At 33.3% G+C, this 16,241-nt stretch overlaps 1 long non-coding RNA gene across 1 annotated transcript; it reads right to left on the reverse strand.

The window, feature by feature from the left end:
- Positions 1-2,585: 2,585 nt before the first annotated feature.
- On the reverse strand, positions 2,586-4,162 carry LOC127127227 (uncharacterized). The gene is made up of 2 exons (XR_007805287.1): positions 3,622-4,162; positions 2,586-2,998 (listed from the first exon to the last, which is right to left on the reverse strand). It is a non-coding gene; the product is annotated as an uncharacterized LOC127127227 (long non-coding RNA).
- Positions 4,163-16,241: the final 12,079 nt, after the last annotated feature.

A 16,241-nucleotide genomic window follows, 5' to 3' on the forward strand; every position in this document is an offset into this window, starting at 1 on the left:
TAGGGTTATTTCTCAGCAAATCATTTTTCAACTTTTTTAAATAATGATATTCCCAGCATTTTTCTTTACAGTCATTGCTCTCCAAGCAGAGGTTACCCTAAAAAGTCTCTTATGAGCTTTTCCCCTGCAGAGCATTTCTAGTAAATCTCCCAAAAGGAATCTTTTCAAAAAATTCCTCCAACAGACGAATATTCGAGATACTGCTTCATTTATCTGAAGAATCTCATTTCTATGTTTGCGATACTGCTCTAAGTATCCTCGGAGAGTCTTAGATTCAATTAAAGTATTTTTCCCATTGCTGGAATATTTTAATTTTATCATATAAGATGCTGCTTCGACTCGATACAGAGAATCTCATTTTTACTGTTTGAGATACTGCTTCATCAATATGAAGAGTCTCATTTCAGGTTTTCTTTAGAGATACTGCTCTAAGTATCCTCGAAGAGTCTTAGATTCAATTAAGGTATCTTTCCCTTGCTGGAATATTTTAATTCTATCATGTAAGATGCTGCTTCGACTCGATACAGAGAATCTCATTTTTACTGTTTGAGATACTGCTTCATCAATATGAAGAGTCTCATTTCAGGTTTTCTTTAGAGATACTGCTCTAAGTATCCTCGAAGAGTCTTAGATTCAATTAAGGTATCTTTCCCTTGCTGGAATATTTTAATTTTATCATATAAGATGCTGCTTCGACTCGATACAGAGAATCTCATTTTTACTATTTGAGATATTGCTTCATCAATATGAAGAGTCTCATTTCAGGTTTTCTTTAGAGATACTGCTCTAAGTATCCTTGAAGAGTCTTAGATTCAATTAAGGTATATTTCCCTTGCTGGAATATTTTAATTCTATCATGTAAGATGCTGCTTCGACTCGATACAGAGAATCTCATTTTTACTGTTTGAGATACTGCTTCATCAATATGAAGAGTCTCATTTCAGGTTTTCTTTAGAGATACTGCTCTAAGTATCCTCAAAGAGTCTTAGATTCAATTAAGGTATCTTTCCCTTGCTGGAATATTTTAATTTTATCATATAAGATGCTGCTTCGACTCAATACAGAGAATCTCATTTTTACTGTTTGAGATACTGCTTCATCAATATGAAGAGTCTCATTTCAGGTTTTCTTTAGAGATACTGCTCTAAGTATCCTCGAAGAGTCTTAGATTCAATTAAGGTATCTTTCCCTTGCTGGAATATTTTAATTCTATCATATAAGATGCTGTTTCGACTCGATACAGAGAATCTCATTTTTACTGTTTGAGATACTGCTTCACCAATATGAAGAGTCTCATTTCAGATTTTTTAGAGATACTGCTCTAAGTATCCTCAGAGAGTCTTAGATTCAATTAAGGCATCATTCCCTTACTGGAACACCTTAATTCTATCATATAAAATGCTGTTTCGACTCGATACAGAGAATCTCACCTTTTATTGTTGAGATGTTGCTTCATCGATATGAGGAGTCTCATGCCAGATTTTCTTTATAGTGCTCTAGCATCTTGAAAACTCTTGAGTTTTAGCTACGGATGTCATTCCATTGCTAACATATCTCGACTAAGATGTCCAAGATACTGTTCTGACGACTCCTAGAAAGTCTTGATTGTTCTATTTTACTGTGGGATAATGTCTTTTGCCATTTCTCACCGCATTTTCTTCTTGTATTTTCTTCCTTTCACTGCCTAGGACAAAATTTGGGTCTTCTTGTATTTAATTATCTCCCACCGTGAATGCGTAAAGACTGATGTCATTATCACTTACCGGTTTGAGGTAATTAAATAGGGGCAGTTGTCATACCCCAATTTTGTCCGGCCATTTGTGGTTTACCCTTGAGATCTCTTTGTTTCAAAAGCTCATTTGCATAAATGTGTCCATAATTTAAAATGTGGTTTGAACCTTTTTACACTACTAATTCAAAATGCATTTGATTATTAGTAAGGTATTAAGAGCCATGGATGTTTTTATGATCACTCATCATTAAACCTATTTGCACGTCCCAAGTACATATGTCAAATCTTTAAACCATTCACAAAATCCTTAAGCTAGGTGAGTATGTTGGTTTAGAATTAAGATATTGCGTGCATGGGTATTTAATTAGTTTTCTATGATCAAAGTTTGAAAGTGCAACATTTTGTGACATGTTTTTATCTTAGGCCTTTTTGGCATATTTTATTTTCGATAATATTAATGTGTTTTTCGATAATATTAATATGTTAAAATCAATCAAATTAAAAGTCCATTAAATTGCATTGTTGGGCCCAATTCATTTTTGGTTTGAATTATAATTTAAATATTCTTCTGGTTAATACAATTAAATTGCTAAGACAAAGTTTAATTTAAAAAATAAAAGAGAAAAAAGAAAGAGAGACTAATTACACAAATAATATTCCCAAATCATATTCCAAATAATGCTCCAAGTGATATTCCGATTTAATCCAAATGTTACATAACAACCCAAAAGTATCCACATAAATAACAAAAAAAACTTAAATTAAAATTATGTAAATTTTGCAAATGATCCAAAGGGTTACACGTCTAACCCAATTTTTCTTACTGTTTAATATATCCTAACTAATCCAAAAATTCTTAATAATCCAAAACAATTACATAACTGGCCAAAAAGAGAAATTCCAAATTAAGTTTGTACATGTTACAAGCAATCCCTAAGTTCATAATCCAAAAAGTCTCTGTTACATCAGAAATAATTTTATTTAAAAAATTGGAATGGCCAAAAAGAGAAATTCCAAATTAAGTTTGTACATGTTACAAGCAATCTCTAAGTTCATAATCCAAAAAGTCTCTCTTACATCAGAAATAATTTTATTTAAAAAATTGGAATAAGCTGTAAACACAGCAGTTTGAAGCAAATTTCACAGACTCTTCCAAAAGCTCTTTTGGAAGTTCCCAATTCAAAAGCAACTCTTCAGAACTTTTCCAAAAAACCTGTTGAATAACAGCGCCCCTTTTTCAATCAATCAGCATCAACATCACTTCACCTGCAAAAAACCAATTCAAAATTAAAAACAGCTTATCAAATAAGCATTTAAAAAGCTGGAAAATAATTAATAGAAAGAGCAGATTAATATGTTACACAATGAATCAAAGGAAGTGCTCAGAAACACACTGCATTATCCAAATAAACAACTTTAAATCCATAGATTAATCATCCCACAAAATCTGAAAATAGGATCCAACAAGTTATCTCACAGAAACCAACATTCATGTATATAAACCACAAAATTAATTAACAGTAACAGGTTTTTTTTGATAAAATCCAGAAGAAATTTTCAAAGTAATATTTTCTCTGTTAACTCCAAAGAGACACAACACAGTATCAATCCTTCTCAAAAACCAAAACCAAAACAACAATGGCAAACACAACAAGAGACACAACACAGCAAAAGCAACTTTTTTTGTCAAAAAGCCTAAAGAACAACATAAACACAACAGAGTTCTTTTCAAAGAAACAAGAACAACAACTGCAGGGCAAAGTTATTTTTTTCAAAACCCTAGAAGAACATAAGAACACAACAGCAGACGACAACAGCAAGAACAACATAGCATTTTTCTAAAAAAAAACCTAAAAAACGAAAACAGAAAGAAGGAAGAAGTGGTTTACCTAAGCTCGCCGGAGGTGCGCCCTTCAGACTAATTATGAGGTAGTATACTCCTCTCTCCTTTATCTCTTCTTTTCTTTCCTCCGCTTCACCTTTGTACTCACCTTGTAGACTTGAGAGGAATCCATGTTTAATTGGGGGAGACCTTCACTATTGTTGATTCGATTTTGGTCTTAGGGTTTTAGTTAGACGTCCCCGATCCGGACGATTAGGGATAGTGGTGAAGAATCTGAGTTCAGATTCAAACTCAGGAGAGTATTTTAATGGGGAAGGTGGAATTAGAGGGGCGGCGCCACCGTGGATGGCCGCCTGCCACCTTCTTCTCCGGCAGGTAGGTCAAAGAGAGAGTGGTTGTGTAATTGAAGAGCCTACATCTGCTTTAGGAGTTAGAGAGAGAAAAACTCTTGAAGAATGATGTTTTATTTTCCCATTTTTGTTTTAATATGGCTGATGAAAGTGTGAGGATATTGGTGACAAGTGTCACCAACCCTGGACACTTGTCACCATCCAAAAGATGAGTTTCCTGGGTTTGCCTTTGCTCTTAGGCCCATATTCGTTTTACTGATAACACCCCCACAGTTTAGAATAGAACAATGATTCGATTTATTTATTTTTATTTTCGAAATTATAATTATACTATTGTTAATATTATTTTATTTTATTTTCGAAATTATAATTATACTATTGTTAATATCATTTTATTTTTTATTTTTGAAATTATAATTATACTATTGTTAATATTATTTTATTTTATTTTCGAAATTATAATTATACCATTGTTAATACTATTTTATTTTACTTTCGAAATTATAATTATACTATTGTTAATATTATTTTATTTTATTTTCGAAATTATAATTATACTATTATTAATATTATTTTATTTTATTTTTGAAATTATAATTATACTATTGTTAATATTATTTTATTTTTATTTTTGAAATTATAATTATACTATTGTTAATATTATTTTATTTTATTTTCGAAATTATAATTATACCATTGTTAATATTATTTTACTTTACTTTCGAAATTATAATTATATTATTGTTAATATTATTTTATTTTATTTTCGAAATTATAATTATACCATTGTAAATATTTATATATATACATAGTAAATATGTAATTATATTACTATTATTATTATTATTATTTAAAAGTAAATACACAATTATATGGTTGTTATCATTATTAATATTTAATTATTTGGTTATATTCATTTTTTTATTATTACTACTTATTATTTAATTAAAATAAAATAATTCGTTAAACATTCAATTAATTAATTGATTATAGAATCACAAATGACCTTCATAATTTAGATGTTTATTTATCTTAAGGAGTGTATGTGCATGATTATTCTTTATCTATTTATTTATATTGAACCTTGAGTGTACACGAAATGATATGTTATAATTGTGACAAAATCACGTCGCTTTCATCGATTTTAAAATAACCCGAGCCGATTTCAAAATAAATCACATACTTCTCGATTCAAGGTCGAGCCCATTTTCAAAATACCTCTGTAAGTCGATCGCTTGTAAAAGCATCGCCATCAACCTCACATGGCTTACTCTTGGGTTTCCTTACAATGAGACCTATTCGATTTTAATCGATTAGATAAATCATTCACTAAAATAAAATTCACTCCACTCGTAAACACAAAATTAAAACCTCGATCCAACATCGAGTATTTTCATTGAAAGTTAAAATACTTAATCACATCTAAACAATACTTCATTTGAAAATGAAAAAGGGGATGGTTTTGAGTTTTCAACTCCTCTCCTCGATTATTTGAATACGAGTTTTCTTACTCGGTTAGTCAAATGGTCGTCATTTCTAATCCATTTAAGCACAAACAAATCAAATCCTTTTATAACAAGAAACCAAAAGGGAGATAACTTTGAGTCTTCAATTTTTCTCCTCGACTATTTGAATACAATTTCTCTTACTTGGTTAGCCAAAAATTGTCGTTCCTATACCAACTTCCAAACTCCGATTAAATCGAAATATTTTCACAATAAGCTAAATGAAAAGGGAGTTGACTTTGAGTTTTCAATTTCACTCCTCAGTTGTTTGAACACGAGTTCTCTTACTCGGTCAGTCGAACAATTGTCATTTTTTACCAACTCATACTTAATCAAATCATTTTCATAACGAACTATACGAAAAGGGAGATGGTCTTGAGTCTTCAATTCCTCTTCTCAAAGGCTTGGGTATGAGTTGTCTTACTCAGTCATTCAAGTATTTGTCGTTCATGCCAAAATACATCAACCATACGCAAATTTATTTTCGTAATCACTCAGATGAAAAAGAAAACGGTCTAGAGTCTTCTATTCCCTTTCCCGATTATTAGGATACGAGTTATCTTACTCGATTATCCGAGTATTCGTCATCCATTTAAAACACATTAACTATTATCAAAACCTTTTATAATTAAGGAGGAAAAAGAAGGTGGTCTAGAGTCTTCTATTCCCTTTCTCGACTATTAGGATACGAGTTGTCTTACTCGACCATCCGAGTAATTGTCATCCAACCAAAATATCTCAACATAACCAATCAAACAAAACACCCAACATATTAATTCAACTTGTCATCCTCGTGTGATCAAAACTCTTTTTAAAAAAAACACTATTTAATCCTTTCTAATGCGCACAACAAGCCAATGCTTAAGCCTTCGCCGAGAGTAGACAAGCCAACGTTTAGCCTTTAGAATATGATCTAAGCAATTGTTCATTAAAAAAACACCAACCAACCGTAGTTCCCCAAACTACGAATGCTCTGATTTCCTTATTATACCATAAGGATACGTAGGCAGGAGATTACTGTATCTTCGTGAGCACACTAATAAAAAACCTCCCCTTTCCTTTTTTTGAGGTTCTCATCCATTTCTATTTTTAATAATTTTATAACCTAAAGATAACAAACAAACATAAATTAACACTCGAAACACACATTAGAACTAAAAGGTTCTCGTTGAGTACAACGGACGTAAGGGGTGCTAATACCTTCCCCTTACGTAATCCACTCCCGAACCCGAATATGGTTGTGACGACCATTATTCTATTTCCAAAAGGTTTTATCGATATTTTCCTATTCCTTCATTGGGATAAATAAAGTTCGGTGGCGACTCTGTTCGAACATAATTTTTTCCGCGAACATCGCGAGGAATCATATTTTTCGAGATGCGACAAGTTGTACTCAAGATTCAAGAGCTTAACAAAACTGTGGAATTGGACCTTGAGAAGAAGAGGAAAGCCCGATTGATTTCTGAGATTCACACTCATGAGCTTAAGAACACCATTCAGGGGTATAAGGATACTTTGGCTCGTGAGCAGTTGAGAACCGAAGAGTCTAGAAGAGCTTGTATCCATTTGAACTATTAGTTAGAGCAAGCCAGTCTAAGGATTCGAGCACTTGAGAGTATGGATCAGGATGCTTCTTATATGCTATTGACGAATGAGTGCATATATTAGAGAAACGTCTATAGATACATAGAGGTGATCAAGGCTGAAGACTTGCGTATCATTCAAGACCTCTAAGGACTTTTTGTTGAATGGAAGAAAAATTTCTGAGGTTGTCCAGATTTGCAAATTCCATCATGCAAGAGTTACCCGGAAAATTGCAAGAAGATAATTGGAGCAATGTCCAAAGAACACTCCGCATCAAGTTTTTAATTTCATTAAGTTTTGTAAAATGACGTTCGAAGGGTTGACCACCGACCTTGCTACTGTTCGGAGGTCTCGCATGCCATAGGCTTTTGTTTGTATTTGAACCTTGTTTTGAATTAATGAAAAGTTGCTTTTGTAATTCATTTTTATTGTGTTCTATTGCTTTACTGATTTAAATACATGCGAGCAAATATTTTAACATTGCTGAAATGAATTATTGAAATTAACCAAGAGTTTTGCAAACAAAGATGCATACATTCATGCATTCATGCATTCATGCATTTTCAAAATAAAATCTCACTATGTCTTTCTTCCTTAGCTCCACACTAAATCTTCAACATCCATACAACACTTGTTCCTGAGCTCGGTAAAGGATGGCTAAATAAGAACAAGAAAGTGCCCGAGTTAGAGCAAAACTAGACAACATCAAGGGAGGCATGTCCCAGATACGAGAAACTCTTCAAGCCCTGATTTCCAGATTTGAAGCTCCCTAAACGACCGTGGTTTCAGAGATCATGGGCCCAACAGTTGAATTCCAACTTCAGAGGTATTTACCTTAAACCTTACCTCCATATGGGTTACCATATGACTTCATCCCTCGAGTAGAGGTAGTTCCTGATATGGGGTAATATGTCCAACAAGTTGTTTCGTTGCCAGTTTATACTAATGCAAGCCCGATCATGCACACTATTGTTCCATAAGCTGCCTATGTTAGGCTTGTTCCCCACTTTGATGATCAACACCAACTGTATCAGAGTGCTAAATCAACTGTTAGTGGTGATGAAGTGAGATTTGAAGACTTAGGAGAAGTGTAGGAAAACATGCAACTCCGTGAGAAGAAATTTTGAGCAATGGAAGGAGACCACGTCTTTGGCTCTGCTTCCAAAGAGATGTGCCCTGTATCTGGATTGGTAATTCCGGCCAAGTTTAAAACTCCAGATTTGACAAGTACAAGGGGCATACTTGCCCTAAGAGCCATCTCATTATGTACTACCGTAAAATGGTTGCACATGTGGAGGATGACAAGCTGATAACCCACTGTTTTCAAGATAGCTTGAGTGGAGCTCCCTCCAAATGGTATTTAAGTCTAGATCAGAGTAGGATCAGATGTTTATAAGACCTATCAGACGTGTTCATTAAACACTACAAATACAATATGGGTATGGCGCCTAATAGAAGACAATTGCAGAACATGTACTAAAGAGATAAAGAATCCTTAAAAGACTACGCTCAGAGATGGAGGGAATTGGCTTCTCAAGTGGAACCACCTCTTGCTGAAAAGGAACTTGCTGAATTGTTCATTGATATTTTCCAACCCCAATTCTATGAGAAGATGGTTGGAATTGCTTCCTTGGGTTTCTCCAAGCTTGTTTCCATAGGAGCCCGTGTTGAATATGGTTTGAGGAATGGTAAACTTGTAGTTGTTTCCAGAATTTCAAATGCTAATCCAAAGAACTTCTCTAGAGGGTTTCCCAAAAAGAAGGAAGGTGAGACAGACGTAGTGTTTAGTGGCCAAGGAAGAGGTCATTCAAGAAGAAGACAACAACCTAAGTATTCACAACAACAATATGTTCAACAACCTATTCTGTATCAGCAGCTTATGTATCCTTCTCAGTATGTCCAACAATCGTATATAATCGTTGCGGCTCCCGCTTTCAATCAGCAACCTGCTTCGGCTTATCAACTAGCTCTAACTCAGCAACGTGCTCCAACTCCTCTAGCTTATCAGCAAGCACCAGCAGCTTCTGCATATCAACAACCAAGAGCTCAGACTCCACAGCAAAACTTAGAATAAAAGACAGGGGGATAAAGCAGCCTTCAATCCAATCCCAATGTCATATACTAAGCTTTACCACTCTTTGTTGCAGAAAGTTTTGGTGGTTCCTAGACCTATGGGACCTCCTCCTGATCGTTTTCCTTTGTGGTATAACTCTGCTTCACATTGTCCTTTCCATGAAGGTGCCCCCGGGCATGATCTAGAAGTTTGTTATACTTTGAAGCATATGGTTCATGAACTGATTGATAGCAAGAATCTGGTTTGATTGATGTTCGTCGTGACAATTATGAAGAGTGTACCATACATCCAAGAGGATGCTAGATGGTACGTGATAATATTCAAGACTTTATGAACCAAGGAGTGCTGCAAATCTCCAGTGTTGCAAGAAATGAAGATGTGTCAGTAATTGAACCTTGTTTCAATTTACCTGAACCAATTGAAACCCCTTACTATAGTAGGGGAGTTGTGCCTTTAGATAGTCATCTCTCACATGTTGTGATTTGTATTCCTACGTTGTTTCCATATGAGAATACCAAGGATGTGCCTTGGAAATATGAGATTACTTATGTGGATAAGATCTTTGAAGGAAGTGAAAATGGTAAAGGTTTAGAAGTTGTGAATGAAGAAGTCACCAATATCGCAGGAATGAGTAGAATGAGCCGCAGTGGTCGAATTTATACACCTAAATTCAATGTGACTCCTCAAGTATAAAGAACCTGAATTTATCCAATCTGAAGACGATGTTGAATTCTTGAAATTGATCAAGAGAAGTGAATTACAAGGTTATAGATCAGCTGCATCGAACAATGTCTAAAATCTCTATTATGTCTCTGCTATTGAACTCCCAAGCCCATAGGGAGGCTTTATTGAAGGTGCTTGACCAAGCCCATGTAACACAAAGCATAACAGTAGACCAGTTTGATGGGGTGGTTGCAAACATTACAGCTTGCAATACTTTAAGCTTCAGGGGAGAGCAATTACTTGAAGAAGGGCATGATCATAATCGTGTTCTTCACATCTCAGTAAAGTGCAAAGATGATGCATTGGTAAGAGTCTTGGTTGATACCAAATATTCTTTGAATGTGATGCCGAAGAGGACGCTTGATAAGTTATCTTATCAAGGACCAGCCGTGAAGCCTAGTGCCTTGATAGTGAAAGCTTTTGATGGTTCTCAGAGAATCATGATTAGGGAGGTAGAACTGCCCATACTGATGGACCCTCATATATTCCAGATTACATTCCAAGTTATGGATATTAATCTAGCATATAGTTTCTTGCTGGGGCGTCCCTGGATCCATGTTGCAGGGGCAGTTACCTCCGCTTTGCATCAAAAGATGAAGTTTATGCTAGATAATCAACTGATAATCATTTTTGGAGAGGAGGACTTTGTCGTCAGTCACCTTTCATCCTTAAAATATATCGAGGTTGATGAAGACGCTTTGGAAACTTCTTTCCAAGCTCTTGAAATAGCCAATGCCACTTTTGTGGAGATGAAAGACTCATTTGGGAAAGCTTGTTCATCTTTTGCTTCTCTGAAAAATGCAAAGCCTAGCATTGAAGGTGGGAACCCTAAAGTTTGGGGTCAACTTATTGATGTTCATGAGAAGCATGATCGCTTTGGTATGGGATATATGCCTTCCACTGCGAAAGGAGACTTGATCCCTGTAAAGGACAAAAAACGAAGCATCCATGAAGTATTCCTTAGTAAAGGATTCATCCATGGAGATCAAGTCAACGCAATTGAGGACAACACCAAAGACGAAGATATGCCATGTTTGGTTTACCGGTGTGAGACAGCTTTGAACAATTGGAAGGCGGTTGAGATCCCTGAGGTTTTTCCTTTGTCAAAGTAATAATTATTGTTTTTCCTTTCAAATCCTTAGCTCTGCCCAAGGCTAATTGATCATGTTGTAGGGCCCTTTTTCATTTTCAAGTAATCATTATCAGTGAATAAAAGGAATTTTGTTAAATTCTTATTATTCATTTGCTTGTTTTCTTTTTTAGAAAATGGTAATCTTTTCAAAAACAAAAACTTTTCTCCATTTGTGCATCTTTTATTTTTACTTTTCTAAAAAAATCAATCATTCAAACATGCAGAATAACTGATAAACCCGTTGAATCCAATGACTATACTCCCTCTCATAACTTTGACTCCCCTATCTACCAAGCGGAAGAAGAGGGTGATGAAGATTGTAACATCCCCGAAGAATTGGCAAGGTTGTTCAAGCATGAGTCCAAAGCCCTTCAGCCACATCAAGAACCATTGGAGACAATCAACCTTGGAACAGAGGAAGAGAAGAAAGAATTCAAGGTCGAGACCACACTTGAAGCAAGCGTCAAAGAGATATTTGTCAAGCTACTATAAGAATATGTGGATGTATTCACATGGTCATACCAGGATATGTCGGGTCTAGACACCGACATTATTGTACACAAGTTGTTGCTTCATCCAGACTGCCTACCAGTAAAACATAAACTCCGAAGAACAAGACCAGATATGGCTCTGAAGATTTGTGAAACGAAAATTTGATGCCAATTTTCTCACAGTGGCGAAGTACCCACAATGGGTAGCCAATATTGTACTTGTGCATAAGAAGGATGGCAAGGTGAGGATGTGCATTGACTATAAGGATCTAAACAAAGTTAGTCTAAAGGATGACTTCCCTCTATCACACATTGATACTTTGGTGGACAACACTGTAAATTTTGATGTTTTCTCCTTTATGGATGGATTTTATGGATACAATCAAATCAAGATGGCTCCAAATGAAATGGAGAAGACCATATTTATCACCCCTTAGGGAACATTTTGCTACAAGGTGATGTCTTTCAGTCTCAAAAATGTTGGGGCAACTTACCAAAGAGCTATGGTCACTCTTTTCCATGATATGATGCACAAGGAGATAGAGGTCTATGTCGACGACATGATCGCTAAATATCAGAATGAAGAAGATCATATGGACCATGTGAAGAAGTTGTTTGAATGCCTTAGAAACTTTAGACTACAATTAAACCTTGCAAAATTCACATTTGGTGTCCGCTCAGGGAAGTTGCTTGGTTTCATCGTTAGTCAATGACGAATTGAGGTAGATCCTGACAAGGTTAGAGCTATACAAGAAATGCCTGCTCCACGCATCGAGCGAGAAGTCATAGGTTTCCTTGGACGTCTGAATTACATCTCAAGGTTTATCTCACATATGAAGGCCACGTGTGAGCTTATTTTTAAGTTTCTTCGAAAAGATCAAGTAGTTGAATGGAACTCTGATTGTCAAAGAGCTTTTGGGAAAATCAGATAATACTTGCAAGAGCCTCCTATTCTAATTCCACCTGTCCCAGGAAAGCCATTAATCATGTATTTGACTGTGCTTGAAGAGGCAATGGGATGTGCGTTGGGGCAACATGATGAAACTGGTCGGAAAGAACATGTTATTTACTATCTGAGTAAAACGTTTACTGATTGTGAAACCATATATTCACTTTTGGAGAAAACTTGTTGCGCGCTAGCATGGGCCGCTCCTCGTTTGAGGCAGTACATGATTTGCCATACTACTTTATTGATCTCGAAAATGGATCCAATAAAGTACATATTTGAGAAACTTGCCTTGACTGGAAGGCTTACTCGTTGGAAGATGTTCTTGTTTGAGTACGACATCCAGTACGTAAGCCATAAGGCAGTCAAAGGAAGTGTGTTAGCAAAGTACCTTGCTCATCAACCAGTTGAAGACTATCAGCCGTTGAAGTTTGATTTCCTCGATAAGGATATAATGGTGATAAAGGATTATGGGACCAACATGGCACGTGTCAGCTAACACGGCCAGCTCGTGTTGGCCATAGAAGACTTGTATTGAAAATTCTCTTTTTCGTACAAATCCCAACCTTTTTGCTTAAGCTTGGTTCAACTAGTCTTTATTTTATGGAAACAATAAAAACACATCGAAACGCATAAAGTGGAAATAAATCAAGGCAAAAACACATTGCACGACCACCTATCAAGTAACTTGTGGTGTATTAAAGTTGTCTTGAGGGGGTTCGAGTAGGTATCGAGATTAAGTGTAAATTGATTTTAAAGAAAGCTTTTTGAGTTTAATTGTTCAACAGATTTTTTGGAGTGTGCTTCGGATTTTCTGTCTTGGTTAATTTGGAATTTTCCTTTTAAGTTCTTAGGTATTCCCATTGGGTGCATTCCAAGAAGGAAGTTCACTTGGGATTTCATTCTTAATAAGTTTCGCAAAAAACTTTCATTGTGGAGGGGAAGGAAGCTATTTATATGGGGTAGGATGAGGTTGATGAATGCGATACTTAATAATTTGTCAATCCACTACTTTACCTTCTTTAAGGCACCTAAAGAGGTGATTAAGGAGATCATTAAGCTCCAAGGAAATTTTCTCTAGGGAGGGCAGGCAGAAAGAAGACAGACCAACATGTTTAGTTGGAAGAAGGTGTGTTGTGATAAAGCTGATGGAGGTTCAGGAGTAAAACACTGTAAAATTTTCAATAGAGCTCTATTGACTAAATGGAGGTGGAAAATCTTAAGTGAGACATGGGCGATTTGGCATGGATTGCTTTTGTTTAGATATAGTGATATTATATCCAAAATTAGCTAGGGGTCTACTATTGATGTTGATATAAGAGATTTTATTTGGTGGAGAGATCTCACTTTGATCGACTCTGATCATGCGGTCCATTCTTTCAAATTTTCTGATAATATCAAAGGGAAACCTGACAATAGTGAAAGTCTGATTCAACCTTCAGTTAAAAGGACATTCTTGGAAATGTTCAAGTGTTACAAATATGTTATGAAAACATTTATCATTGTTGTTGGTCTTGTTCATATCGTTTCTTATCCTACTATTACGGTATCCAATCCTAATTTTTATATATTTGTTTTAGACACTACCAAATTAACTCATCCAATCATGAATTAAATTTAGGGTGTACAAAAATAGGGTTAACCAAAATTGATTACTAATCTGAATTGTATTGCACCATAAAAAATTGAACCACTTAAATGGTTAATGAACTTAATCATTTCATTTAAACAATTATAATTCAATTTAAAATCGATTTAGAACCAATTTCCTTTTATATATTGGTTTAATTATATGAAATAATTTTTCATAAAAACAAGAAATAAAACAATTGAAAAGCGAAAACAAAATAAATTCTAAAATATAATAAAATAATTTTTATTTCAAAAAATAAAATAAAAACAACACTTTTTCTTAAAATCAAAAATATTTGTTTTAGAAAAAATAAAAATAATTCTGAAAATAAAAAATAACATTTTTGAAAAAAAAATAATGTTCTAAATATAAAAAATGTTTATTATTCCGAAAAATAGAAAATATAATTTCTTATAAAAAATTCTAAAAATAAAAAATAAATTTTATTTTGAAAAATAAAAAACATACTTGTTTTCGAAAAAGAGTTCAAAATATAAAAAACATAATGTTGAAATTAAAAATATATATATTTTTAAAAGTTCAAAATATAAAATTTGTTTATAATTGCATACTGATTATAAATTAGTTTAATATGAACTGATTCTAAGTAGTTTTAAATTGAATTGAAATTATTTGAGTAATTAACTGTATTTTTATTAAAGTGGTTATTGCAAACTGAACCGAATCATAAATATAGTTTAGTTCAATGCAATTTATGAACCATTAACCTAAATTAAACTATTATCTTAATTATTTGTCTTTTACATTTTTAGGTTTAATTATTTTTTGATTTAATTGATGGGTTATCACGAGGAGAAATATCCACATGGAGTGTGGAAGACTAACTTAGAAGTTAAAAACTCATTCAAATAAGTGAGAGACATTGCATATTCACTCAAAATCTTATTGTAATAAATAGATGAATCTCTTCACTTATAAATTATTTAACATTCACTTTTTCAAACAATGTAAAACTTACTCAACTCACACTTGTATCACAACATTAATAACAATTTAAAAGCTTTTATTTTAACTGATTTACGATATTAGTCATTTTATTTCAAATTGAATTAGTTTTTGTCTCTCATCCATATTTGTGTACTTAATATTGACGATGTGTTTAGTTTTAAATGATTGAAACGTGACAAATCATCCTATAAATAAATATATTATCATAAGGGGAAGCATCAATATGATGTGTGAAAGACTCACTCAAACAAGTGAGAGAGACATCATATATTCACAAAAACCGTAAACAATGAGTGTATGAGTCCTTTCACTTATAAAGTGTTTATCCTTTTTTTTAAGTAATGTGAAATTTACCCAACTCACACTTGTTTCTTAACATTAACAACAATTTTAAACCTTTAATTTTAATCGACTTATAATATTAATATTTTTACTAATTAAATACTCGTGCATCAGCACAGGTTAAAATTATTTTATAAGGCAGAATTGTACTCAATTATGGGCCCGTTTATTTTGCCTTTTTTTAAAAATGATTTTTATAGTGTTATATATTTTAGTGTAAAAAAATTTACAAAGAAATTTTTCATAAAAGCTTCAAATGAAAATTTTGTTTGAATAGTTATTTTTAAAATGTTATTTTAGGTATTTTATCATTTTATCGAAACTTTTTTTGGATATCAAAATTTCAAAAAATCACTTAATTTTGAAGCTATTTCAAATAATTTTTTTCTAAAAATCATTTTTGAGATATATTTTTAAAAAAAATTGTGATTTTGACTATGTTTTGATCTTCAATAATGTATATTTATGTTATACAATGAACAACTCAATCTTTTAATTTATAAAAAATAAATTTAAAAAAACTTGTAATATTTTGAAAAACATTTTTGTAAAATCCATTTCAAAAATACAAAAAAAAAATCCATTTTTTTAAAGTTAAAACAAACTGACCCATATATTGTGAAAAATATTTATGTATTCTTTGTTGTCCTGATCTAACATGTTATGTCCCGTATCATTTTATGAAGTATTCCAATAACATTTTCAATATTGCATACAAATATAAATGAATGATACTCCAACAACTATCAAATAATAAAAAATTATCTTGACATTAAGAATGAATTGATTCTTCAATCATATTACAAATAAAATATTGGAATAAATAATAATTAAGATTTAACACATTTCATTAATGAGAACAATATTTATGCAATTTATTTTTGTATAAATCTAACTGATCGTATCTCGTGTCATTT

Source organism: Lathyrus oleraceus, chromosome 3 (genome assembly GCF_024323335.1).
Source record: "Lathyrus oleraceus cultivar Zhongwan6 chromosome 3, CAAS_Psat_ZW6_1.0, whole genome shotgun sequence".
NCBI classification, from domain to species: Eukaryota; Viridiplantae; Streptophyta; class Magnoliopsida; order Fabales; family Fabaceae; genus Lathyrus; species Lathyrus oleraceus.